This window comes from Notolepis coatsorum (genome assembly GCF_963971535.1).
Source record: "Notolepis coatsorum genome assembly, chromosome: 10".
NCBI lineage: Eukaryota > Metazoa > Chordata > Actinopteri > Aulopiformes > Paralepididae > Notolepis > Notolepis coatsorum.
In genome coordinates this window covers 78,082,867-78,109,973 of record NC_140174.1, presented here as the reverse complement: position 1 = coordinate 78,109,973, position 27,107 = coordinate 78,082,867, and positions in this window count along the sequence as shown.

The window sequence follows — 27,107 nt, the reverse complement described above, 5'->3', positions numbered from 1 at the left end:
CACATTGAGAATCAAAAATCAAATTGAATCGTGACCTCATAATCTAAAGACGTTATTGAAACTGAAAAATTGTGTATACTGTGTATAATGTAATACCCATACATTGTCTTCAAACTGTGATGGTCACTTAACCTTCCCTCTGGCTGTCCTGGCTGTCTTTCACTGGCACAATTCCCTGTCATACCGTATGTTGGCCTCTCCCTCCCTCCTTCCCTTGCTTCCTCTCAAATTCGTAGAGCTTTATTGGCCCATCAGCCATCACATAACTATCTTTTGTCAAATCCAAAATGATCTTGACAATAAAGAAAGACTAACTATGACATGAATAGGAGGTAATTAAAAAGTAAATCACAGTCAATCAATCACTCAATACATTTCTCACACACACGGAGCGCAGGCCTTTGCCACCAGCCACGTCGTTGCAGTCAAGGTGCCAATTTGTGTCACACCTGCTTCCAGCCATCTCTCAAACGCCACAGAGATAAAAGGGAACCCTGAGACAGCAACATCTCCTTTCTCTCGCTTATTGACTTTAATTTCCTCCACAACCATTTCCAAACTGCTGATCGTCTTGTTTTCCCCCCAACATACCCACCTCCCCGAAACCTCTCAAACATTTCCTCCCTAGCTGCCTGGTAGACACTCCTGGGGATTGTGTTTCGCCACTGTGTCATTCTTTAGTCACGTTGCTGGTCTTTTGTTCTGTTCCAGATTTGCACGCGGAAGGGCGATCAAGCTGGGCTCCAGGAAGGTGGCCTTTAAACACAAGGGTGGCGGTGGGGGAGGGGGGGGGGGGTTGCTTTCCAATTAGTACAGGTCTGAATGGGATGACAAGAAAGCATAATTAGACAAGTGACATGTAGATGGCGCGAAGCCAGGATATACAGGATAACTTATAATCATTATCCTGACAATTTTAGTTACCAATGCTTATTGTAATTCTAAACATTACAATATAAATACTAGCCTTTACTTACGTTCTGGATATAAACTATGCAGATGGGTAATGTGCATAATGCATGACAATGAATAATAAAGACATTTGCTGATCGTCTTGTTTGCCCCCCAACATACTCACCTCCCTGAAACCTCTCAAACATTTCCTCCTTAGCTGGTAGACACTCCTGGGGATTGTGTTTCGCCACCGTGTCATTCTTTAGTCACGTTGCTGGTCTTTTGCTCTGTTCCAGATTTGCGTGCTAGGTAGCCTGTTAAGGCTCTATAAAGTTGCATCAACCAGTGGGATTTTCAGTAATACATGGTCAAAACATTGCATTGGTTGTGTAGGCTCTAATGTTATAACAGTGTTGGGCAAGTTACTTTTAAAAAGTAACTAGTTACAGTTACTAGTTACTTCTTCCAAAAAGTAACTAAATTACTTACTCAGTTACAAATTATAAAAGTAACTAGTTACTTCAGAAAGTAACTATTGCGTTACTTTCAAGCTATTTTTTTTTTTTACATAAACAACATACACAAATCTAAACTATTTTAATGTTGCTGTGGGACAAAGTGAGACTAGTCACTAGCCTCCAATCAAATGCCATGTATGTAGATATTATAATTACTATGTTTATATAGTGGATCATACAAATACAAACACAATAGATGTTTTGGAACTTTTGATATGTATTGCCCCTCAACAGGCCACAACTGGGCAACATTAAATTATGCTTGTTAAGCACTATACCAAAAATAAATCACAAATATATACTGATTGATTGAACATTTTAATTAACAGATTGCAGAATGGGTACAATACAGTACAGCTCAATACACACAATTAAGGGAATGCAGATCAGAGAAAGACTTTTGTCTTGTTTACATCAGGGTCCCCCATTTTCAATTCATGACATTTATGACATACACAACATACAGATATAAGAATCTAATCGAATCATCTAAACTAATCATGACATTTAAGACATGCATGCCATACAGATATATATATATCTCTGAGCACCTGAAGACTGTGCTATTAAACCAGGAAGTGCAGCACTATGTGTTGATAAGGCTGTCAGCAGTAGAGCCACTACTCCAGTGCCCTGCGCTGCAACACAACAAGAGTAAACAAAAAACGCTCACTGAGTCGCTCGTGTTGTTCGTTGGATTCGTTTTGGATTATTTGGGCTCAAAACGTACACTACACGGACCTGCGGTCTCACGCTGACTGAGTCGCTCGTGTTGTGGCACCCGCCCACCTCTACCTCTGATTGGCTTACCATGACATTTTACTCAACCTCAGCCAATCGTCAGCATGTATGCGCTTGGCTCGCTCACTGCCCACTAAACAAGGAAGAACAGTATTGCCTCTCAGCGCAGAGATCTGTCTGATGAAAGAAACAGGTTCATTCATAGTAACGCGCCGCATTTTTTTTGCAGTAACGGTAATGGCGTTATTAAGGTTAGATTACTCGTTACTGAAAAAACTAACGCCGTTAGTAACGCTGTTACTTATAGCGCCGTTATTCCCATCACTGGTTATAACATATAGCATCTTCCCCTATCGGACAAGCTCTCAGCTCCCCCACTGAGGACACTCCACAGAGTGGAGTCTATCACGGGCCAATGTGATCTCTTCCCCCTCCGGACCACGCTCTGTCGGGCCGCTCTTTAGGCTAATGGAGTCTAGTCACCATTTCGGAGTCTATACTCTAACGGTTAGAGACGAGGCTCTGGTAAAAAAGTCCCCTTTCCTTTCCCTTCCCTCATCCAATCCCAGGAGCGTGTGGATCCATGTGCATCATCCCCAAGCCGCCTGCACCAGGCTGTTGCAATAGTATCCATCTGCAGAACGGCAGCCCGCAGCACTCTCAGTGCCCACCCTGTTCGGCCTCTCAGGAATTTCAGGAATTTGGGTCACAAGACCGTCACAGGCCCGCTCAGCAGCGCCACCCACCCAATGGCTGAATTGCCAATGGCTGAATTGGAGTATTGCACTCTGCGGGATTGATTGATTGATTGATTGATTGAAAACTTTATTAACAGATTGCAGAATGAGTACAGTACAGCTCAATACACACAATTGTTAAGGGGATGCAGAATAAATTAATAAATGTCTCCACATGTACACCCATCCACCTGGCCACACCCCCATCCGCTCCTCCACATAAGCAGGGGTGTGGCCATACTAACAGCTCCTTCCCTATTTTCACCACCGACAAGTGTCTGTATACACCACTTGAGTTTAGGCCGACAGCTCCTCTGGTGGCTGGGGATTTGCGACGCAGGCTCTTCGCCTCTGCTCGATCCCGTCGTAGGGCGGCGAGCTGTAGGGGCGAATGGCCTGGCTTTGGGGAGGTGCTGGAGCCAAACGAGGGTGCTCTTGCCCTGTCTCCGCTTCCGATGGAAACTGAGGATCACATGAGACATGACCCTGAGACAAGATGCCCAGCTATCTGCCGCGTTGGATGGTGGCACCCGACATGGCAGCCTCCCGTACGTGAGGGACGCGGGCGACGTGGAGAAAAGTGCGCAAGGGGAGTTGCGTGCCTTGTTCCCCGAGCTCATGGCGGCCGCCGCAGCCGCTAATGGCGTGGCGTTGCCGCAGCCTCTGCCTGCACCTGTTCCTGATGACATGATAGGTCATCTCTGGCAACGTCGTCCTGTGAGAGAGACGGGCGTTGTCTGCCCATTCTTCCCATCAATGGAGGCCTACGTGAAACAGGGACAGGTAATCTCCCGCATCACTGGCCTTATCCCCGCCTACGTGCCAGTCACGCGGGTGGCGGGTTTGGTCCAGGGACTAAAGGACGGAGTGCCTCGTTTCATCGTATCCGGGGTGTGGGGTCATGAGGGGGTGAACTGATAAACCCCTCCTCCGCTCTTTTCTGATTGGTCAGGGGGTTGGTCCTTCTGGCTTCCTGTCGCACTGTTTGGTCAGTGCGTCACAGGGTAGGGAGAGGGGGGGGGGGTAGGGAGTTCCCTGGTCCCACGCCTTTTTTGGCCAGGGTTATAGGAACAACTGCCTCCTGTTAGGTGGTGGTTGGTTTCCAGGTGTGTTGGTAGCGGAGTTGACTCTCGGGTTAGGCCGGGCTTGACCCCGTCTGCCTGCGAGTGTGCCCCCGCACCTTTCATGACGTCTGCCAATCGTGTCAGCCCCTCTAGAGGGTCGGGTTTTTTTGTGGAGGCTGCGACATGGTGCACAGCATACCGAACGCCCCTTCCGCCGGGGTGCTGTTTTCAGCAGACCCCTTAGGCACCTGTCTAGTCCGCAGTGCTCCAGGCACAGGTTGAGTCTTTTTGACCTGTTGCCTGGATTGAGGGATCAACTTCTTTCGGGGTTGTCTCCCTGGTGCGCTTCCTGGTCCCCCTGTGGGGGTCTAGCCTTTTGAGGGCTTCAGGGCGGCGTGCTGTAGGGGGGAAGGGCCTGCTCTTGGATGGGCCCTGTCCGATAGGCTGGCGATGTGGGGGGTGGTGTCACTAGTGACCGCCTGGTGGGGTCTCGATGCTGCAGCGTCGTTGGCCTCACCAGGCCCCCTTTTCCGGGGGGTCCTGACCCTTCCTGGGGCTGGGTCCTCCTTCGAGCTCCGCTGCTACGGCCTTGCCACGGGGTTGGGTTATTGACCTTGTCCCCGTGATATTAGGGGTTGTAACAGGTTTCTTTTTCTTCCCGTTTGTTCCCTAGTGGCATGTGGGTTGTGTGCCTGTGTATTCGTGGGTTCTTCTGTGGGAAGGTAAGTCCCACGGTCTGCTCACCCTGTGCGTTGAGTTGCTAAACCCTCTTCGCACGGTCGGATCCGATTCCCTCCCGTCCTCCACTAGGGGGGTCCGGGGGCTCGGGTCCTCCCCGGTTCTGATGGTTGTGGGGTGCCTCAGCGGGTACATTTGTCGAGCTTCTGCTCTGCTCAGCTCCTGTGTTCCACTTGAGCGCAGAGCGTAAGCTAATACGATATATAACAGTTATATGAGTATAGTGAGCGCTCTGCGCTGGACTCACTGAGGACCCTGTGGTCTTCGCCTTCGGTGGTGAAAGACTTGGGAAGGAGCTGTTAGTATGGCCAGGCGGGGGTGTGTACATGTGGAGAAATGTATTCAGTATTAGACTGCTATGGGATGTGTTCCACTTGAGCGCAGAGCGCTCGCTATACTCATATAACTATGGTTATAAGATAACCGTATGCTATAGATATAGACTCACTTGTTTTGCTGCATCACGTTGGAAGAGCCTCGAGCCGTCGCGTCAGCGTGTCACGCTTAACCCTTCGAGAAGCTTTGTGGTCCGGGCTTGAACTTGCCCTAGCGCCCTCTATGGACCAGCCACCACTGACTGGCTCTTGTCTTTTCAATACATTTTCCATGAGACAATATTTCCCATGCAGACTTTCTGCAGAGTGAATTATTGGTTTCTTGGTGGTCAAGGTGCATGTATTGTATTTGTTTTCCATTGCTGCAAAAACAAAAGTACTCTGCACTCTGTGCAGGGGTACTTCTCGTTCGTTCAAGACATACTTCTGGTATCGCGAAGAGGCCGACTAAGCGCGTCTCACCAGACCATTGAGGCTAGAGCAGCTGAGTGTCGTGCTGAAGTGCTGCTGGTTTCAACAGTCCAGAACTTGATTAATTACTTGAAAATATGGCACATAGTCGCTTTAATGTTAGCTAGCGTGATCTCTGTTTGAGGTCTATAATATTATATTGCACCCAGTCTCTGTCATAAAACAGCCAGGGTAGAGGTGCCCAGTTAGAGGGGGAGGGGTGCCGAGAGAGGGAGAGAGACAGAGGGGCGGGTGGTCATCCATCGGTGAGGGACCCCCAACTCCAAGAATGTCCTCTGGCAGCCGGCTCATTAGGCGAGTCACACAAGGATCGGTTCAATACAGTTCATCACGTACCATCGCACTCGTACTCAGTCACAGATAACAGCATGCCTCTCTTGCTATGCCAAGTCACAGTATACTGCTGTCACAGGTCGACATAAAATCGACCTTGGTGTGAATAAACCCAGGGTGGTAAGTTCCCAGACAGAGAGACAGACACACTGGATGGAAAATTTAACAGGGAAAACTTTATTTGCACAAATGAATAAATGGGCAAAAAAAATTGGGGAATCTTGATTCCAGAAGCAGGAAAGCCTTCCACTGAAAAGTGGTGACCGGGGGTCCTCTGGTGGCCATAGGCAGCACTGCAGGATACAGGTAAGGTAAGGTAAGGTATATTTTATTTGTATAGCGCTTTTCTAGATTAAAATCATGAAAGTGCTTTACAGGCAGTAAAAAGTTCATCAAAATAACATAATTACACACGTTACATCACATAATATAAATTAAAAGTTTGTAAAAATACTTAAAAAAATGTTTATTAACATAACCACATACACAAATGTTACACCGCATACATGATAAATTAAAGGCCTGACTATACAGAAAGATTTTAAGACCATGTGGACTCCACACTATCAGCAGACCTGATTTCACAGGGTAGCTGATTCCATATTTTAGGTGCTACGACTGAAAAGGCCTGGGCCCTCATTTATCAACCTTGCGTACGCACAGATATGTGCGTAACCCGTGCGTACAATCGTTTCTAAGCAAAGTGTGGGACTTATCAAAATGTGTGCTTGACTTTGTGCGTATATCTACGCACAGCTCCGGCCGTGCATACCTGGCGCACGGTGGTAGAATAATAGACTGCAGTCTGCAATGCGGAAATAAGCTTCCGTGCATTAGTTTCAACACTGGTGTGTTCAACTTCTGTATGACCCGTAATTCATTATAGTTCATTGTAAAATAGCGACAGTAGTGTAATTATAACAGGCTCACGCGCGAACAAGAGGTTGGCCTGCTTGTTTGGCACGGGGGGGGGCAGACGCAGAACACCCACCTCCAAACGCGATTAAATATTGTTTCAAATAAAAAGCGAAATACTATTATTTTGTGTGTCATGTTTCCAAATAAGATTGGCCACAACGAAATGCTTTCTACATCAATGTGTTGGTTAGAATAGATTACCTCTGTTGAAACTTCACTGAGACTAAAAGACAGTATTTTTTTATTTTTTTTGTGAGCCCCCGCACAGACGTGATAATAATAATAATAACAATAATAATAATAGCTTCATTTTATATAGCGCCTTTCAAGAGACCCAAGGTCGCTTTACATAGATAGGGGGGGGGGGAATAACAAAGTAACAAACATAGTGGACAGACACAACATATAAATATGATGATGGAATTCATTCAAGTCCTCTCCACCCTCGGGTCTTGCCACCGGCACGGTCCATCGTGATATTGGAGATGGATCGAGCAATTCTCCACTTGCACAATCTCAAAGTAGCCATTTCCGGCTGACTTCCGGTTGCCAATGGCACTTCCTGTCCCATCCAAATACATTGGTTTTAGCTACTTTTCTCCCCTTATTTAAACAACTTTGTCGTCACAGAGAGGCAATGAAACGTTTGTATTATTATAGTATAGAATGTATTTAATAAGCAAACGTTTGTCAGCAGGGTTTTTGGGCTGTATTTCATGTAAAAACGTTTACTGTTAGTTTCCTTGCTCAGCCAGCATTAGCTAACAGAAGCTAGTGGTTAAACAGGCCGGATTAGCTTTGAGCTAACTATCTTTCCCGACCCATGTATTCATTCTATTCTAAACATAACGTTAGTTTACAAAACATGACCTGTCTATATAACGTTGAGGAACAAATTATAAGTGTGTGGGTGTGTGTTTTGGTGAACATTGGACTGCAACAGAAAATGCATCACAGTTACAGACAGTAGCTATATTGTTAGCTGCACTCAGGCTGGCTGCACTCAGGCGGCGCGATCAGCCTGTTGGACAGGGAATGAAGATCTCCAGCGAACACTTCATTGCCTCGGATTATGTTGTTGGGGGTGGAAGGTTTGTCCAGAAGACCACTAATCAGCTGAAGCCTGATGCGGTTCCCTCGGTCTTCGACAGACAGACCGGCGCAGGCTCCAGTTAGTTAGCTCTCAGAACGATAGCCAGTTAGCCAGCACCAGCCAGGTATCAACGTTAGCTCCCGGAACGATAGCCAGTTAGTTAGCACCAGCCAGGTATCAACGTTAGCTCTCAGAACGATAGCCAGTTAGTTAGCACCAGCCAGGTATCAACGTTAGCTCCCGGAACGATAGCCAGTTAGTTAGCACCAGCCAGGTATCAATGTTAGCTCTCAGAACGATAGTCAGTTAGCCAGCACCAGCCAGGTATCAACGTTAGCTAACTAGCTAGCCATCGCTCCCGGTCCCCGGCTGGTGCTAACTAGCTAGCCATCGCTCCGGGAGCTAACGTTGATACCTGGCTGGTGCTAACTAACTGGCTATCGTTCCGGGAGCTAACGTTGATACCTGGCTGGTGCTAACTAACTGGCTATCGTTCTGAGAGCTAACGTTGATACCTGGCTGGTGCTAACTAACTGGCTATCGTTCCGGGAGCTAACGTTGATACCTGGCTGGTGCTGGCTAACTGGCTATCGTTCCGGGAGCTAACGTTGATACCTGGCTGGTGCTGGCTAACTGGCTATCGTTCCGGGAGCTAACGTTGATACCTGGCTGGTGCCGGCTAACTGGCTATCGTTCTGAGAGCTAACGTTGATACCTGGCTGGTGCTAACTAACTGGAGCCTGCGCCGGTCTGTCTGTCGAAGACCGAGGGAACCGCATCAGGCTTCAGCTGATTAGTGGTCTTCTGGACAAACCTTCCACCCCCAACAACATAATCCAAGGCAATGAAGTGTTCGCTGGAGATCTTCATTCCCTGTCCAACAGGCTGATCGCGCCGCCTGAGTGCAGCCAGCCTGAGTGCAGCTAACAGTAGCTACTGTCTGTAACTGTGATGCATTTTCTGTTGCAGTCCAATGTTCACCAAAACACACACCCACACACTTATAATTTGTTCCTCAACGTTATATAGACAGGTCATATTTTGTAAACTAACGTTATGTTTAGAATGGAATGAATACATGGGTCGGGAAAGATAGTTAGCTCAAAGCTAATCCGGCCTGTTTAACCACTAGCTTCTGTTAGCTAATGCTGGCTGAGCAAGGAAACTAACAGTAAACGTTTTTACATGAAATACAGCCCAAAAACCCTGCTGACAAACGTTTGCTTATTAAATACATTCTATACTATAATAATACAAACGTTTCATTGCCTCTCTGTGACGACAAAGTTGTTTAAATAAGGGGAGAAAAGTAGCTAAAAACAATGTATTTGGATGGGACAGGAAGTGCCATTGGCAACCGGAAGTCAGCCGGAAATGGCTACTTTGAGATTGTGCAAGTGGAGAATAGACTGTTACTGTAGCTGTCAAAGCTCCATCACAAATGCAGTTATGTGAATAGAAAGGGATTCCACTCAATCAATGTTGCGATGCGCATTTGCCTGATACATGTCGTTGCTGCCGGGAAAAAAGGCATGCTGCATGTTTTCAATTAATTAAATGAAACGGATACTTTTTGCAAGGGTTTACTGACTGTCATACAAATAATCAACCAACTACATACTGTAACTTTTCAGTGCACGTTATTTACATTGTGACAGCAGCCTTGAGCTCCCGCAGACCCGCACACAGACATGATGGAATTCATGTTCAAGTTTGTATTGATCACATATAGGCAGGCTACACATGGCGTATAGGCTACATCATACATGGCAGTGAGATTCATTGTTCTTGTATATGCTCTTGTATTATTGTTTATATAGGCTACCCAATACCGACATCAAAATAGATTGTATGCCTCTACAAATCATATGCAGCAGGTAGAAAATTGACGGAAAATCCGTCGCGATTTGGAATAAAATTGAGGAGAACTTTAATCCCTGGGTATTAATCGAAGGAAACAGAAAAAGGCAGTCATATTCCAGCACGGTCTTTATTAGTTAATATGGTCTTTAAGTTATTAATAGATATCATATCCGACATCACCGTACGTGTACAGTACATGTCTGTCAGCCTGTCATGTATTTCTCCCATAAAACGCTCCGCTCGGCTTAGTCCATTTTTCCACATTTCATGGGGGTGTTTCATTACCGCATATGGTTAATTACGGGCGGTGCTATATGCAAATACTTAAAATCGTGCATGAGCGTGGAGCGTAGAACTTAATGGTATTTATCAACACGGAGTGTGCGTACGACCCCTGTACGCACGTGTGATGAATCCTGATTTTTCTGTGCGTACACACATTCTAAATTCTGTCCTTAAGAACAAAAATAGAACACTTTCTAAGAATTGTTGATAAATGAGGGCCCTGGTCACCTTTGGTCAGGGGTGTAAAGTACTTGAGTAATTGTACTTCGTTACAATACTTAAGTACTGTTTTTGGGGATTTGTACTTTACTTGAGTATTATTAGATTTGTATACTTTTACTCAATTACATTTCAGAGAAAAAAAAAACTTTTTACTCCTTACATTTAAAATGCAGACCTACAAAGTACAAATCTTGCAGGTCCAACCATTTTAATTAGTATATTTGGCCGAACTAACGTTAACAGCCAATCAAATCCCCATAAATGTAAAATGAACCCGCCCATACCCATGCTGATATTGTGCAAGACTAGTAAGCGGGGATCTTTGATTAAACACCTGCTATCAGAAGAATAGACAGTCAGAAAAAAAGTTTTTACTTTTACTTTTTAGTACTTAAGTACATTTAAAAGTAGAAATGTTTAGACTTTTACTCAAGTGTGTTTTTAGCCAGATACTATGACTTTTACTTGAGTAAGATTTTGAGACGGTACCCATTCTTTCACTTAAGTATAATTTTTGGGTACTTTTTACACCCCTGCCTTTGGTCTTAAGTTTGGTCTGGGGGACGACGAGCACCCCTTGGTCGGAGGAGCGGAGAGCCCTACTGGGGCAGTGGTGTCTGGGGGCCCTCTGACCAGAGGCAGCACTGCGGGATAAAGTGGTGTCTGGGAGCCCAGAGGCAGCACTGTGGGATAAAGTGGTGTCTGGGGGCCCTCTGACCAGAGGCAGCACTGTGGGATAAAGTGGTGTCTGGGGGCCCTCTGACCAGAGGCAGCACCGTGGGATAAAGTGGTGTCTGGGGGCCCTCTGACCAGAGGCAGCACTGTGGGATAAAGTGGTGTCTGGGGGCCCAGAGGCAGCACTGCGGGATAAAGTGGTGTCTGGGGGCCCTCTGACCAGAGGCAGCACTGTGGGATAAAGTGGTGTCTGGGGGCCCAGAGGCAGCACTGTGGGATAAAGTGGTGTCTGGGGACCCAGAAGCAGCACTGTGGGATAAAGTGGTGTCTGGGGGCCCAGAAGCAGCACTGTGGGATAAAGTGGTGTCTGGGGGCCCAGGCGCAGCACTGCGGGATAAAGTGGTGTCTGGGGGCCCAGGCGCAGCACTGCGGGATAAAGTGGTGTCTGGACTTCCGGTTTGAGATGTTCGGGTAGACGGCCATTGTAAAGAGCTCCCGGTCAAAGAACAACGAAAAAGGAAGTTAAAATATCTAAAACAAAATAAAAAGTGACAATTCAATGATATAAGAGAAAAGGAAGGATGAACACGAGAAAAAGCGAAAGAAAAGCGACCCCAGAAGAGATACAAGCACTGGAGGAAAGTTATCGACACAAGGAGGTGACGCAGAAAATCAAGCTAGCATGGTGCAAGGCGACAGAGCAGAGGTGCCCACTTGGGTAGAGGAGCTACAAGCTAGCATCCAAGCTAACACGCAGAACATCCAGAACAATATCGACAGACTCAGGGAAGAATTAAAGAAGGGTCAGGACGAGCTCAGAGAAGAAATAAATAAGAGACTCGAGACAATTGATGGAAAACTACAGGAACAAGAGAAAGACATAAGGATGTTAGAAGAAAGGACAGCTGAAACGGAGTAATGGAATACAGAAATACAAGGAATTCTAATGGCGACGCTCGAACAACAAAACATGTTGAGAGAAAAGCTAACGGACTTGGAGGGGAGGTCAAGGAGAAATAATATACGAATATGGGGACTGAGAGAAGGGATAGAAGGAGACTAATCTCTCCTGTGACAAAATGGCATCCAATGTAATAAAAAAAGTCAGCCAACGAACTCGATTCTTGTACCGGATCTCCTCTCTGGTAAACAAGAATACCCTGAAGACTCTGGCAGGAACACTCATTCAAGGGTACTACGACTATGCTTGCACCTCATGGTACCAAAGCACCTCAAAGGCGCTAAAAACAAAATTACAAACATCTCAAAACAAACTTGTCAGACTACTGCTTGACCTTACTCCTAGAACCCACCTCACCCCTGCCCACTTTGACAACCTAGGATGGCTTAGAGTAGACGACAGTGTACAGCAACTTGCAATGGGCCTGGTCTACAAGATACACTATACGACCAAGGTACCCATGTACATGTCAAAATACTTCCCAAAGGTCAGTGAATACCACGATCACAACACCAGAGGGAGCTCCACAAATCATGTTAAACCCAGATTCGTCTCAAACAAGGGACTAAACACGTTTCGCAATTATGCTACATCAATGTGGAACGCCCTACCTAAAGCTGTAAAGGAATGTGAATCACTACCCACTTTCAAAACCACTCTCAAAGAACACCTACGGGAGACTGCAATTCGAAACTGGCCCCTGCAAATGTCCTAACCCAACCCCCTCCAATGTACAGTAATTTACCTAGTATGGTTGTCAATATTCCAATGTACAGTTTTTCTTGTTTGTACAGTGTTTCCCCCCCCCAACCCCCTCCAATGTACAGTAAATTACCTAGTATGGTTGTCAATATTCCAATGTACAGTTTTGCTTGTACAGTTGTACAGTGTCCCCCCCCCAACCCCTCCTACCCACCCAACCCCACCCAACCTCCTCCAATGTACAGTTTTTACGTCAAATGTATATACTCCCTTTTCTGGACTCTTTTTGTATCACAAACAGTACTGTATTTGCAAATCTGGTATGTCATAGATGTATAGATGTAGCAGTACTGTCTATCTGTATGTCATGTATGTCATATATGTCCTGATGAATTGAAAATGGGGGACCCTGATGTAAACAAGACGAAAGTCTTTCTCTGGTCTGCATCCCCTTAACAATTGTGTGTATTGAGCTGTACTGTATTGTACCCATTCTGCAATCTGTTAATAAAGGTTTAAATCAATCAATCAATCAATCACTCGATGACCAAATATGTAGACAACCTCAGCAATTCAAGAAGAATTAGAAATGTCAGACCTCGACAAGATAGAGATTCAAAGGGCGCACAGGGCCCCAGCGCCGAAGCCACAGATAAACAGACCACGCGAGCAGTTATAGTTAATTTCTTGAAATTCGAAGTCAAAGAAAACATTCTCAGAGCAGCCTGGCAGACAAAGATGGAGGTGGAGGGGCAGAGGATAACCTTCGACCATGACTATTCAACAGAGGTGGCTGTAAAACGTCGGAGCTATGTTCAGATAAAAAATACTTTGAAAGATAAAGGAATCAGATTTCAATCACCAATGACCATGCTGAAGGTCCATTGGAAAGAAGGCATCCAGGTGTACAACGATGTGCGGGAAGCGACGAGGGACATGAACCGGAGAGGATGGAGGGTGCCGGTAGGAGAAGGAGAGAGACCGACGCTGATGCAGAGGTTGGAGAAGGCGCGAAGATGGACCAGGGTCGAGGGACGAGGACGAGGAGAGGAGGACGGGAAGGTGAAGAAGATCTGAACCGATTCAAAGCGGATCAACTGAGAAGAACGACGAAAAGACACAGGGAAGGTGAGCAGAGAGGAGACGAGAGGGGACACGGTGATCCAAGGAAGGATAAGTACAATACACATTAGACTGGTATACATGTGACACACACAATACAAGTAAATGTAAACATGAAAATGACTTATGCAATGAGAAGATGGTAAAGTACATAATTATACCAAAAGTTATAAAAAAGGATATATTGGGATGGACATGAAAGAACGAAAGGATTACACGTGACACATAATACAAATAGACGGGGACATGAAAGTGACTAATGCAGAGCTTTTGACCGGGAGCTCGGAGGTCGCACACAGAACAAGTTGGACATGTATAGTGTGCATCTTTTAGCCACTAGGGGGAGCCCTCTCACTAGGAGAGCCACTACTCCCCACCCGCCAGCGGGGGAAAGAGGGATACTACTGAGACCCTCTACTACCATGGAAGTACCAAGTGTTAATGTTGATGTTAATGTTTATTATGGTTATATGTATGTAAATCAGACAGGGATAGCAGAGGCTAAAACCACAAATATTATTTTATGTGACATGGGTAGAACGGGAGAACATTTGGAAAATAAATATGACACAAGGGTACCAAAATGATTTCGTTGAATGTTAATGGTATGTGTAACTGAGGGGTACAATTCCCTGACTGTATTAATCAAGTACTGATATCATTAAATCACTACCGTCTATGTACTCCTGGCCAATACTGTACATAAGTATATTAGATTAGAACACTCCCACAATAACACGGTTTTCCACACAAAATACTCGTTTACAATATTTATTACATAAAGAATAGTATTACATAATATACTTTGCTTAGATTGCGCTTATAAGGCAAATAGAATGTGCAGGTTAATCAATAATGGATATTAAGGATTATCTCTATGGTTATTCTGGGATAGGGGGTACTACCGGTTGTAAGCCAGCAGAGGGGGCCAAAGCTCTATGCAAGTCCAGGGTTCAAGGAGGCGATGTCACCCCTGTGTCAGCGGGGATAGGCAGCCTGGTCCCAGGTTGCGCGCCTTGCAGGTGAAAGCCGTGGGGTCTCTGGTACGACAAAGACAGGCTTGAGTGATGTCCCCACGGGCACGTGGATCCCACAGCCGTGGGTGTAGGCGGTTCTCTGCTTCCAGCAGCTTGGTGAAGAATGAAGAATAATAATCCTTGCCGGAGAGTAGCACTGCTGGCGGGGTGTAAATCCTCCGTGGTGCTGCTGCTGGTCCGGTGTAGATATCCTCCGGTGCGGTAGTGCACGGTTGACCTTGACGTTACTATCCTTATTAGCACGGGCAATAAGTGCTCTATGTAGACGCACAATTACTCACTCCACGTGGTCTTTGACTCGTAATGAAGGTTTACTAATAAATAGAGAACGATACGACAAACAGACGTATTAGGATAACACGAGACTATATTGGGGCAATGCGAGCCCTGCTCTGCCCACGTTGCGTAGTGGGTGAGACGTTGCTTGGATAACTGAACCAGACTGAACTGAAGGCGAACTGAAAGGGAACTGCAAGGGGGGTTCTACATTTCTTGCGCCCTATTTATATGTACCGTGGACAAATAGTGCCATTCTGCTTTCGGTAGCCGTATTAGTGGGCAGAAGCTGGGCATGTACAGACATATCTCGTCGGTACCTTTGAAGTCAGCTCGAGGGGGTAAGGCAGTGGCGCCGGGGGATCGCTTCCAATAGGAGAACGAATATTATGGTCTGTCCTGCTACCAGGTAAAGGGATATTCCGTATATATTGTACAAGGAATATACAGGGGATATCAAACGATATGCAAATACTATACATGGGATCTCAGGCAATAAATATATATATTCGGTTTAATCTGACCCTTTGTAACAGCCGCCCCCTAATTAGTCCCACCTAATTAGCTAAGCAGACAGATTAACCGCACTGTCCACTACTCAATGTCTGTGAGGGTCGGTCAGTTCACAAAGTCAGGGGTCATGGTCGTCATTAGGCGAGTCGGGGAGCCTTGGCGACTCTATCAGCCTCGCCACGGGTCGGTTGTAGATCCGCCCTTGGCCGAGCACTTCTGCCACTCTGACCTTTCCGTCGGCACCAGTGGTCACTTTGCTTACGCGGCCGGCCGGCCACGCAGCTCGGGGTGGTGACTGGTCTATGGTCATGACGACTGGACGGGATGAAGGGGGGCTTAGGAGGAAGCGGGCCTGAGACTGCTTTGATCTGTGTTCGGCTGTGCTTTCTCCTCCTCCGTCTGTTTCTCTTGTTCGCTCTGTACCCCGTGTGAGGAGGGGCCGGTCCCGGCCGCCCCGTCAAGGAGTCGCTTGGGGTGCTGGGTTCGAGGTCAGCTACGTCTGAAGCGCAGCTGAGGGGGGTGGAGTTCCGAACTCCCTCTGGTACCCACGGTTCTCTCCCGGGCCTCTCGCTTAATGTCAGTAGCCTCTGCTGTACGGGGGAGAGGCCGGTGTCTTCTTCTGTCGCTCTGGAGTGGAGGCAGCTAGTGGCTGCTGTTCGGTTGAGAGATTTAGCGAGGGGGCCTTGTAGTGTCCACCCTAGGCGGGTCTCGACTGCTGCAGGACAGCCTCGGGTTCCGGTATGGACCCGGTCTATCGGGACGATGAGGTCTGCATGGTCGGAGCCTATCAGCAGGGTCGGGGTGGCGCCGTCTATGAGCGGGATAGGTAGTTGACGCAGGTGCACGTATTTATCCATCAGCTGTGGGATGGGGTAGGTGTACTGTGATAGTCCTATTTCTTGGCTGGTGAAAGCATTTGTAATCCTATACCGTCGCTCTGGCTGCCCGCTTGCTGCGATAGTGAAGGAGACATTCTCGCCCTTTATCGTCTTTAAATCTCTTCTTATTGTCCGAATCGTCATTTGGTTCTCGCTCCCCCGCAGTCCCAGCTGGGCCGCAGCGGACGCGAGCAGAAGGGTCTTCTCTGACCCGTCATCAAGGACGGCGTAAGTGTCCATGACTTTGTCCTCGTGGCTCAGGAGCACCCTGACCACTTTGAGGAGCACACGGGGGGTCCCGCTATGCTGGGGGTCTATGTGGAGCACTCCTGTCTCGGGTGGTGACGTAGACTCTATATGGCACGAGTCGCACCTTGACTCCCAGTGTCTGCCGTAGCAGTCGGGACACCAGGGAGCGGTCTGGTGGAACTTTGGTTCTGGTGCCACCGCCTCGGCATGGTACAGTACCGCGACGGGCCCACTCGGTTGTCCTGGCTGACGCTTGTTGATGTCATGCAGGACCTCCAGGTGGGTGCCACCGCACCTGCTGCACTTCTTTTTCAAGCGGCACTCAGCTGCTAGGTGGCTGCGCGTGCAGCGGAAGCAGCGGCGGTGGTCCTTGACCCACTGGCTCACATCATCCGTGGTCAGCTTCTTGAAATCTTCGCACTGATAGAGCCGATGTTCTCCCTCACAGTACTGGCACTCAATCTTCCACTGGTCCTCTTTCGTCGAGGGGGTGTTGTGGTTCTGGTGCTGCGGTACTGACTCTGATTGGTGCATGACAGTCACCGATCTTCTTCCATCATTTATTCTCCTGGGTCCCTCTCTGGAGCTTGGCGTGCTCCTCCCGAACGTGTCCAGTCGTAGGCTGCTGACTTCTCTCGCCAGGAAGTCGGCCAAGTCTAGGAGGGATGGTTCTGGACCGTTAGGATCACGGTGATCTCTTTGCCGCCTGAAGCGCTCCTGTCTGGCGGGCGGCAGCTTCTCTAAGATCCTCTCGACGTTAGAGTTGGCGTATAGCTCATGCCTGCCCTTTTCCCGTTGCGCTCCCAGCATCCCTACCAGGGACTGCACTTTGATTGACAGGTCGTCTAGTGAGCGATTGTCTGTGGCTGGGGGTAAGCGGTCAATATGTCTTATCTCTTCTATTACGTAATCCCATATACGTCCATATCTCTGGTCCAGCGCCGCTAGGGCCGCTGTGTATGGTGTCGAAGAGGTGGCATAGGCCAGCGCTATATTGTGCGCCCGCGGTACTTTCAGGTGCTTCAGTAATATTGCATACTTGTGGCGTTCATCAGCGACATCCACCATCATTGTCTCTAAGCACATCCGGAGCTCCGTGTACTGTGCTCGACTCTCATAGGCGAAGTCTGGAAATGACGGCGTGGCAATGTATGACGCTGTGGGTGACTGATACATCGGTGAGCGTTGGGGGAGAGGCCTCCTAGGCGAGTCTCCTCTTGCGTGTCGTCTTGGGCTGGTACTTGGTGGGTACCGAAGGTCGGGTACCCAGGTGCTGTTCCTCGGGGCTGGCGGTGCGTCAAACTCACCCGTGAGTTGAGTCGGGGGTTTGTAGCACAGGGCCTCGGGGCTGACTTCTGGGCTGTACTGGACCTCCTGGTCCTGAGTATGTTGCTGCTGGTCGGGGCTGTACTGGGCCTCCTGGGCCAGAGCACGTTGCTGCTGGTCGGCTTGACACTCCTCCTCTTCCTCCTCCTCTTCCTCTGCTAGGACCTGGAGTCTTCTGTTCAGTCTCTCGGCGTGGTTCGGTTCTGTACCCCGGTTGCTAGGTCTCGTATGGACCGGCTGGGGAGGGGGTTCGGAGACGTCGACAGGATCCTCCTGTAGGCGGGGTCCCGGGTCGCTTCGTCGGGTAGGGGAATGTGTCCTAGACCCATGTCTTGACGACCTCTGAGAGCTCCGTGCGGAGTGAGGGGGTGTCGCCATGGCAACCAGTTTGTCCATCAGCTCCGCCTGCAGCCGGTCGCGCTCTGCCTCGCGCCGGGCATGGGCTGCGTCGCGCGCTGCTTCGCGCTGGGCATTGGCGATGTCGCGCTGCGCATTGGCGCTGGCTTGGGCAGCGTCGCGCTGTGCGTTGGCGACGTCGCGCTGGGCATTGGCGCTGGCATGGGCAGCGTGGAGCTGTGCATTTGCGGCGGCGTGCTGTGCATTTGCGGCGGCGTGCTGTGCATCGGCGCGGCTTCTCTCAATGTTCTCTTCTGTCTGGAGGCGTCTGGTCTCCAGCCTTATGCGGTCGTCTTCACTCCTTTGTTGCGCCTGGAAGCGCTCTCGCTCGCCTGCAAACTGTTCGCGCTCGCGCGTCTGTTGCGCTTGAAGTCGATCGCGTTCGGTGGAGGCTGCCAGGGTGGCGATGAGTGCCTGCGCCAGCATCTTGTCCGCCTCGCTGGGGGAAGACGCCGTTCGGGGCGATCGGCTCCCGGCAGTACTGGTTGGAGATCCGTTCTCCTGTTGCGTACCGAGGAGATCCGTCTCCTGGGTGCGCGTCTCTTTAGGGTTGTCTTCCTCCCGGAGCTGATCGGGGGCTATTTCTTCGGTATTGTCTGGGGGTAAAGTCGTGTCAGTTCCCTCCTGGTCCCCACCGTGAGCTTGGTCAGTTACATTAGCACCCACTAGGGCCTCTGTGGTCGGGGTAACCTGGTTGTTAAGGTCAGACATAATTTTACTTTCTACTTTTTCCGCGTTTAACTTCCCTTTAAAGCTAGGTATTGGACTGACAGAGTATGCCTCTAGGTAGGGAGGTGGCTGCCGTCTGCGCTGCGGGCGATCTAGCTTAGGAGAACCGTTTGTGGAGTGTTCGTCATCGGCCATGTCAATATTAATATTATATTAATATTACGCTAATTATTCTCCGGCTATCGAAGGACCAATTGTAACTGAGGGGTACAATTCCCTGACTGTATTAATCAAGTACTGATATCATTAAATCACTACCGTCTATGTACTCCTGGCCAATACTGTACATAAGTATATTAGATTAGAACACTCCCACAATAACACGGTTTTCCACACAAAATACTTGTTTACAATATTTATTACATAAAGAATAGTATTACATAATATACTTTGCTTAGATTGCGCTTATAAGGCAAATAGAATGTGCAGGTTAATCAATAATGGATATTAAGGATTATCTCTATGGTTATTCTGGGATAGGGGGTACTACCGGTTGTAAGCCAGCAGAGGGGGCCAAAGCTCTATGCAAGTCCAGGGTTCAAGGAGGCGATGTCACCCCTGTGTCAGCGGGGATAGGCAGCCTGGTCCCAGGTTGCGCGCCTTGCAGGTGAAAGCCGTGGGGTCTCTGGTACGACAAAGATGGGCTTGAGTGATGTCCCCACGGGCACGTGGATCCCACAGCCGTGGGTGTAGGCGGTTCTCTGCTTCCAGCAGCTTGGTGAAGAATGAAGAATAATAATCCTTGCCGGAGAGTAGCACTGCTGGCGGGGTGTAAATCCTCCGTGGTGCTGCTGCTGGTCCGGTGTAGATATCCTCCGGTGCGGTAGTGCACGGTTGACCTTGACGTTACTATCCTTATTAGCACGGGCAATAAGTGCTCTATGTAGACGCACAATTACTCACTCCACGTGGTCTTTGACTCGTAATGAAGGTTTACTAATAAATAGAGAACGATACGACAAACAGACGTATTAGGATAACACAAGACTATATTGGGGCAATGCGAGCCCTGCTCTGCCCACGTTGCGTAGTGGGTGAGACGTTGCTTGGATAACTGAACCAGACTGAACTGAAGGCGAACTGAAAGGGAACTGCAAGGGGGGTTCTACATTTCTTGCGCCCTATTTATATGTACCGTGGACAAATAGTGCCATTCTGCTTTCGGTAGCCGTATTAGTGGGCAGAAGCTGGGCATGTACAGACATATCTCGTCGGTACCTTTGAAGTCAGCTCGAGGGGGTAAGGCAGTGGCGCCGGGGGATCGCTTCCAATAGGAGAACGAATATTATGGTCTGTCCTGCTACCAGGTAAAGGGATATTCCGTATATATTGTACAAGGAATATACAGGGGATATCAAACGATATGCAAATACTATACATGGGATCTCAGGCAATAAATATATATATTCGGTTTAATCTGACCCTTTGTAACAGTATGAATAGTCCGATCAAAAGGAGTAAGGTGATGACGAAACTTAAGAAAGAAGAGGCGCAGGTTATCTTCTTACAAGAAACACATCTAATATCACAAGAACATGAAAAGCTGAAGAGATTCGGGTATGATAATTTGTTTTATAGTTCTTTTAAACAGAACCTTAGAAGAGGAGTAGCTATACTAATTAAGAACACAGTGAAGTTTGAAATGATCAGGGAAATAAGGGATAAAGAGGGGAGGTATGTAATGGTCAAGGGGAAAATGTAAGGTCAAATGGTAACACTAGTGAATGTGTATGCTCCACCAGAAAGTGAGAAATATCTATTTGAAACAATCTTTGATATCATAGCGATGGAAGGGGAAGGGGTCCTAATCTGTACAGGTGATTTTGATGTAGTTCTGAACTATGACATAGACACGACAAGCACAAAGAAATGGAGGACAAACATTAGCAAATATATGAATATACAAATGGCAGAATTAGAAATCATGGATATATGGAGAGAAATGCACACACTAGACAGAGAATACACACATTATTCACATCCACACACAACATATTCAAGGATAGACTATTTTCTCATGACAACAGGGGACAGATACAGGGTAGAAGACTGCAGGATAGGGGTAACGGACATATCAGACCATAGCGCAATATATCTGACAGTGAATCTTAAAAGTAGGCGGAGAAATACAGTTTTGAGACTGAATGTAGGTGTAACTGAGGGGTACAATTCCCTGACTGTATTGATAAGTATGGTATCATTAAACCACTACCGTCTTATGTACATTACTACTGGCCATACAGTACACAGGTATCTTATGGTGAACACTTCCCACAATGACTCGGTTCCACACAAAACTGGATTTAAGTATTTATTAGCAGCAATGATAGTACATAATATACTTTACTTTAGATGCGCTTATAAGGCAAAGGAATGTGCGTAGGCAAATCAATAACGTATGTCCATTCTCATATTACGCAGGAGATAATAATACAACCTGAATCTTAGGAATTATATCTATGGTACTCTGGTAATATAGCGGGAGATACTGGTAGGGTCCCTCCGGTCGTAAGCCAGCAAGGGGAGAGGATTTGTCGGTAGTAGAGTCTGGGTCAACGATGATAAGGAGACTCCAAGTACAGGAGACGGTGCAATAAGATCTTGATCCGCAGACGAATACAGCTGTTCTCCGTAGCATGCAGCTCCGCATGGAAGAAAGCTAGCCGGCCTCAGGCTTCTGAGAGGCGGACTCGACGTGGCTCCTCACAGGGTAAATCCCACACAATTGTGGGTGTCGGCGATTCTCCGCTCCATCAATTACAGGACCAAAAGCAAATATAATCCAGCCGAAAAGGGCTATGGACATAATCCACACGGTCCTCGTCTAGGGCCCCTCGGGTGAAAGCGCCATGGTAAGCAGCCCAGCCTGGATAAGCACTCTAGCTGGTACGAGGAAATGTTGGTGATGCTGGTCACTGTAGAACGGTAGCCGCACGATACACTATACACAAATAGACTATTACTGACTTAATAGAATCGGTCGAACTCGACGGTACAGCGTTAAACTCTGATACTTCAGTTATTAATTCGCATGCGGTCTCAATGCTCTATTTGGGGCCAAACAGGCCATACTTCACCGCACGTTGTATCGTGGGTAAGGCTTCAACTTATTGGGTAACTCTACTTCTGTATTCACCTGCGCCGTATTTATACGTTAGGTGAACAAACTAGTACCAGCTTTATTCCTGTCTCATATCCTTGCGCAGAACCGTTCATGTCCAGGCAAGTCCCCGGCGGTGACTTTGAACCAGACCTTGGAGGTATGGCAATGGCGCATGGTGGACCGCTGTCCAATAGGAGAATGAAATATTATGGTCTGTACTAGGCTAAAGGGATATTCTGTGTATATGTACAAGGAATATACCAGGGATATCAAACGATATACAAATATTATGCAATATATATCAATCAATAAATATATATATTCGGTTTAATCTGATCCTTCGTAACAGCCGCCTCCTAATTAGTCCCACCTAATTAGATAAGCAGAGACAGATTAACCGCACTGTCCACTACTCAATGTCTGTTGGGAGGGTAGGGCAGTTCACAAAGTCAGGGGGTCATGGTCGTCATCAATAATATCGGGGAGCCTTGGCAACTCTATTAGCCTCGCCACGGGTCGGGTGTAGATCCGCCCTTGGACGAGCACTTCTGCCACTCTGACCTTTCCGTCGGCACCGGCGATCACTTTGCTTACGCGGCCGGCCGGCCACATAGCTCGGGGTAGTGACTGGTCGATAATCATGACGACTGTTCCTTCTGTCAAATTGTCTCTCTCTTTCACCCATTTCTGGCGGGTCTGTAGAGACGGTAGATAGTGGAGTAGGAAACTGTTCCAAAACTTGTCAGCCAATACTTGACTGTACCTCCACATTCTTCGGCCGTTCGCTTCTTCAGGCCTGTACACTGTCTGTGGTAGCGCAGGGTCCAGCCGCCCCATCAAGAGAGTGTTGGGGGTGACTGGGTCGACATCTGCTACATCACTTGAGACGTAACCGAGGGGCTTTGAGTTCAATACTCCCTCGATCTCCGTGAGGACTGTCGTTAGGACTTCTTCCGCCACGGTCTGGGCCCCAAGCACGGCGTACAGGGCTGTCTTTATTGAACGTACTTCTCATTCCCAAGTTCCACCGAAGTGAGGTGCATTCGGGGGATTAAACTGGAAATCAATCTGGTATGGAGCGAGGTGGGTCTTAAGTTCTGGGCCCATAGCTTGGAAGCTCTCTCTCAGCTCTCTTTCTCCGCCTTTGAAGTTTGTCCCGTGATCAGACAATAATATAGACGGTTTCCCTTTCGGCGATGTGAATCTTCGGAAGGCCATAAGGAATGAGTCTGTGCTCATGGTTGGAAGGAGTTCTATGTGCATCGCTCGGGTGGTCATGCATTTGAATACAATACCCCACCGCTTCTCTGTCCCTCTTCCTTTCTTTACATACAGCGGGCCGAAACAGTCCATACCGGTGGAGTGAAAAGGCTTGTCGCCGAGTCGGAGGCGACAGGGGGGTAGGTCAGCCATCCGGGGTATACTGGGCTGTGCTCGCCATTTACGACAGTCTAGACAAGTCCGCTGGAAACGTCGTACTGCTTCTCTCCCTTGCAGTATCCAATAACGACGTCTGATCTCCGCGAAGACTCTCTCTGCCCCGGCGTGATGCACGTCCTCGTCGTATTTCTTTATGATAAGCTCTGTGACCTTGTGTCGGCTGTTTAAGACTATCGGGTACTTGACGTCATCCGGTAAGTCTGGAGCTCTCCTCAGACGACCACCCACTCTGATGAGATTATGGGCGTCGCTCTCGGGGGCTAGGTGGAGCAATCTGCTGTCTGACGGGACGGGCTTTGCTCCCTGTAGACAGTCTAGCTCGTCGGGGAACGAGTCTCTCTGGGCTCGCTGTAGGAGAAGAAGTTCTGCTTCTTCGTAGTTAGCTGCAGTAATGTCAGTAGTGGGCTGAACCTCTGGGTGGTGCCACAGGAATGTCTTTAGCTGCGCACTCTCAAGGGTGAGGCAGTCGTCTATGTTGGGGTCTGTGGGGACGAGTGTGTGTGTCAACCCACAGAACATAGATTTCTTGTTCTCTGCCTCCTCTTCACTCGCCTCCTTGTTCTTTGCACCGGGATGGTGAGTTCACGTTGGATTAACGTGGCGAGTTGCGCTCCTGCTAGGGCTGCGCAGAGCTCTAGACGCGGGATAGATTGTTGCTTGCGTGGGGCTATTCTTGAGCGAGCCAGGATGAAAGCAGTATGTATTTCTCCTCCCTCCTCTCGGGCACGCAAGTAGGCCACCGAACCGTAGGCTACTTCGGAGGCGTCGCTGAAGACGTGCAGGTCCATCTGGCACGTCTCCGGCCTCACTGTGGGTGGGATGTAGCTGCGGCGTATGTTGACACCTGGGAGTGAGCTGAGTTCTGTCTCCCACTCTCTCCATGTGGAGGCAACGTGTTCGGGTATGGGGTCGTCCCAGCCCTGGTCCTTGTCCCATAACGCTCTTACAATCATCTTTGCCCTGGTGGTGTAAGGTAGAATACATCCCAACGGGTCATATTGTCTGGCGAGTGTTCTGTATACACTCCGTCTTGTGGTCGGTAGTGCAGTCGACCTTCCCTGCTCCTTGGTCAGGGGTGTGTGTTTATAATGGAGCGAGTCTGTTTTGAAGCGCCAGACTAGTCCTAATGTAATTTCTTGGGCTTCTCCTGGGATGGTCGCCATCCAGGTCTCGCTGCTTGCTGCCTTGTCCTCTGGGGAGAGGCTGCGCAATACTTGAGGGTCGCTGCTGGCCCACTGCCGGAGATCAAAGCCGCCTTTGATCAGGGAGGCGCGGAGCTTGAGTAGGAGGGCCTCGGCTTCTTCTGGCGTCGAGACGCTTTGCAGACAGTTGTCTACGTAGAAACTATTTCCTACACTTTGTCGGACCTCTTCATCAGCTGCTGGGTCCTCTGCGACGTGTTTTTGCAGTGCAAACGTAGCACAGCATGGGCTGCATGTGGTTCCGAAAGGGAGGACTTCCCATTGATAGATGGCTGGTTGCTCGTCCCCGATCCTCTCTCTCCATAGGAACCACAGCAGGGGCTTGTCCTCCTCCACTAGTCGCACCTGCAGGAACATCCCTTTGATGTCGCCGCTGATGGCCACCTTGTCTTGGCGGAAACGTAGTAACACGCCTAGTAGAGAGTGCCGAGTGTTGGGCCGGGCAAAAGCTCTTTATTCAGATTTTGTGATCCGATCTGGTAGCTGCAGTTGAACACAATACGATCCTTGCCGTTGTGTTGGACTTTGTGGTGCGGCACGTACCATGATTCGGTCGTCTGATCGGCCTCTTTAATGTCAATTTTCTTTATGTGTCCCGCTGTGATTAGCTTGTCAATCTCAGCGCGGTACACAGTCTCTTGAGCGGGGTCTCTGGCTAGGCGCCGCTCTGTGTTCAATAGATACCGCTCCGTCGCTTCTTTTGGGGCGTGGAAGGTAGGCATACCCTCTCGCCTCAGGAGTGGAGTTGCGTATCTCATCACTCCGTTGACTTTGACTCTCTTTGTCCCCCGCTCGAGGAGGGCTATAGCATAAATGTCTTCCTTGGAACGAATGTCTTTCTTTTCGTTCTTAAAGGGCATTGTCTCTAGTGTCCATAGCCTCTCGACATGCTGTAGGAGGGTGGTGTCTTCTTCTGTCACTCTGGAGTGGAGGCAGCTAGTGGCTGCTGTTCGGTTAGGAGACCTAGCGAGGGGGCCTTGTAGTGTCCATCCTAGGCGGGTCTCGACTGCTGCAGGACAGCCTCTGGGCCCTGTGTGGACCCGGTCCATCGGGACGATGAGGTCTGCATGGTTGGAGCCTATCAGCAGGGTCGGGGTGGCACCGTCTATGAGCGGTATAGGTAGTTGACGCAGGTGCACATATTTATCCATCAGCTTGGCGATGGGGTAGGTGTACTGCGACAGGCCTATGTCTTGGCTGGTGAAAGCGTTAGTGATCCTATACCGTCTCTCTGGCTGCCCGCTTGCTGCGATAGTGAAGGAGACATTCTCGCCCTTTATAGTCTTTAGGTCTCTTCTTATTGTCCGAATCGTCATCTGGTCTTCGCTCCCCCGCAGCCCCAGCTGGGCCGCAGCGGACGCGAGGAGAAGGGTCTTCTCTGACCCGTCGTCAAGGACGGCGTAGGTGTCCATGACCTTGTCTTGGTAACTCAATGTTACGCGGACCACCTTTAAGAGGACCCGGGCACCCCCGCTGCTGGCGGGGTCAATGTACATAACACTTGCCTTTGTGCTGCTTGAGGGTGCAGGCTTTCTTCTGTTACTGTCATGTAGGACGTCTAAGTGGGCTCCGTCACACCGACTACACCTCTTCTTTAAGCGGCAATCGGCTGCCATGTGACTGCGCGCACATCGGTAACAGCGTCGGTTGGACTTTATCCATTGACTCACCTCGTCGGCGGTCATCTTCTTGAACGTGTCACAGTGTGACAGCCAGTGTTCCTTTTCGCAGTACGGGCACACCATCTTCCACTTCTCTTTCATCGAGGGGGTACTGTGGTTCTTGTTGCTCGGTACTGATTCTGCTTGGTGCATGACGGTCACCAATCTGCGGCCATCGTTTGCTCTCCTAGGTCCCTCTCTGGAGCTTGGTGTGCTCCGCACGAACGTATCCAACCGTAGGCTGTTGACTTCTCTCGCCAGGAAGTCGGCTAGGTCTAGGAGGGATGGCTCGGGACCGTTAGGATCACGGTGGTCTCTTTGCCGCCTGAAGCGCTCTTGTCGGGCGGGCGGAAGCTTCTCTAAAATCCTCGACATTAGAGTTTGCGTACAGTTCGTGCATACCCTTTTCCTTTTGCGCCCCCAGCATCCCTACCAGGGATTGTACCTTGATAGACAGGTCATCTAGTGAGCGATTGTCTGTGGCTGGGGGTAGACGGTCAATATTCCTTATCTCTTGTATTACGTAGTCCCATATGCGTCCATATCTTTGGTCGAGTGCTGCTAGAGCCGCGGTGTATGGGGTAGTAGAGGTGGAATATGCCAGCGCTATATTGTGCGCTCGGGG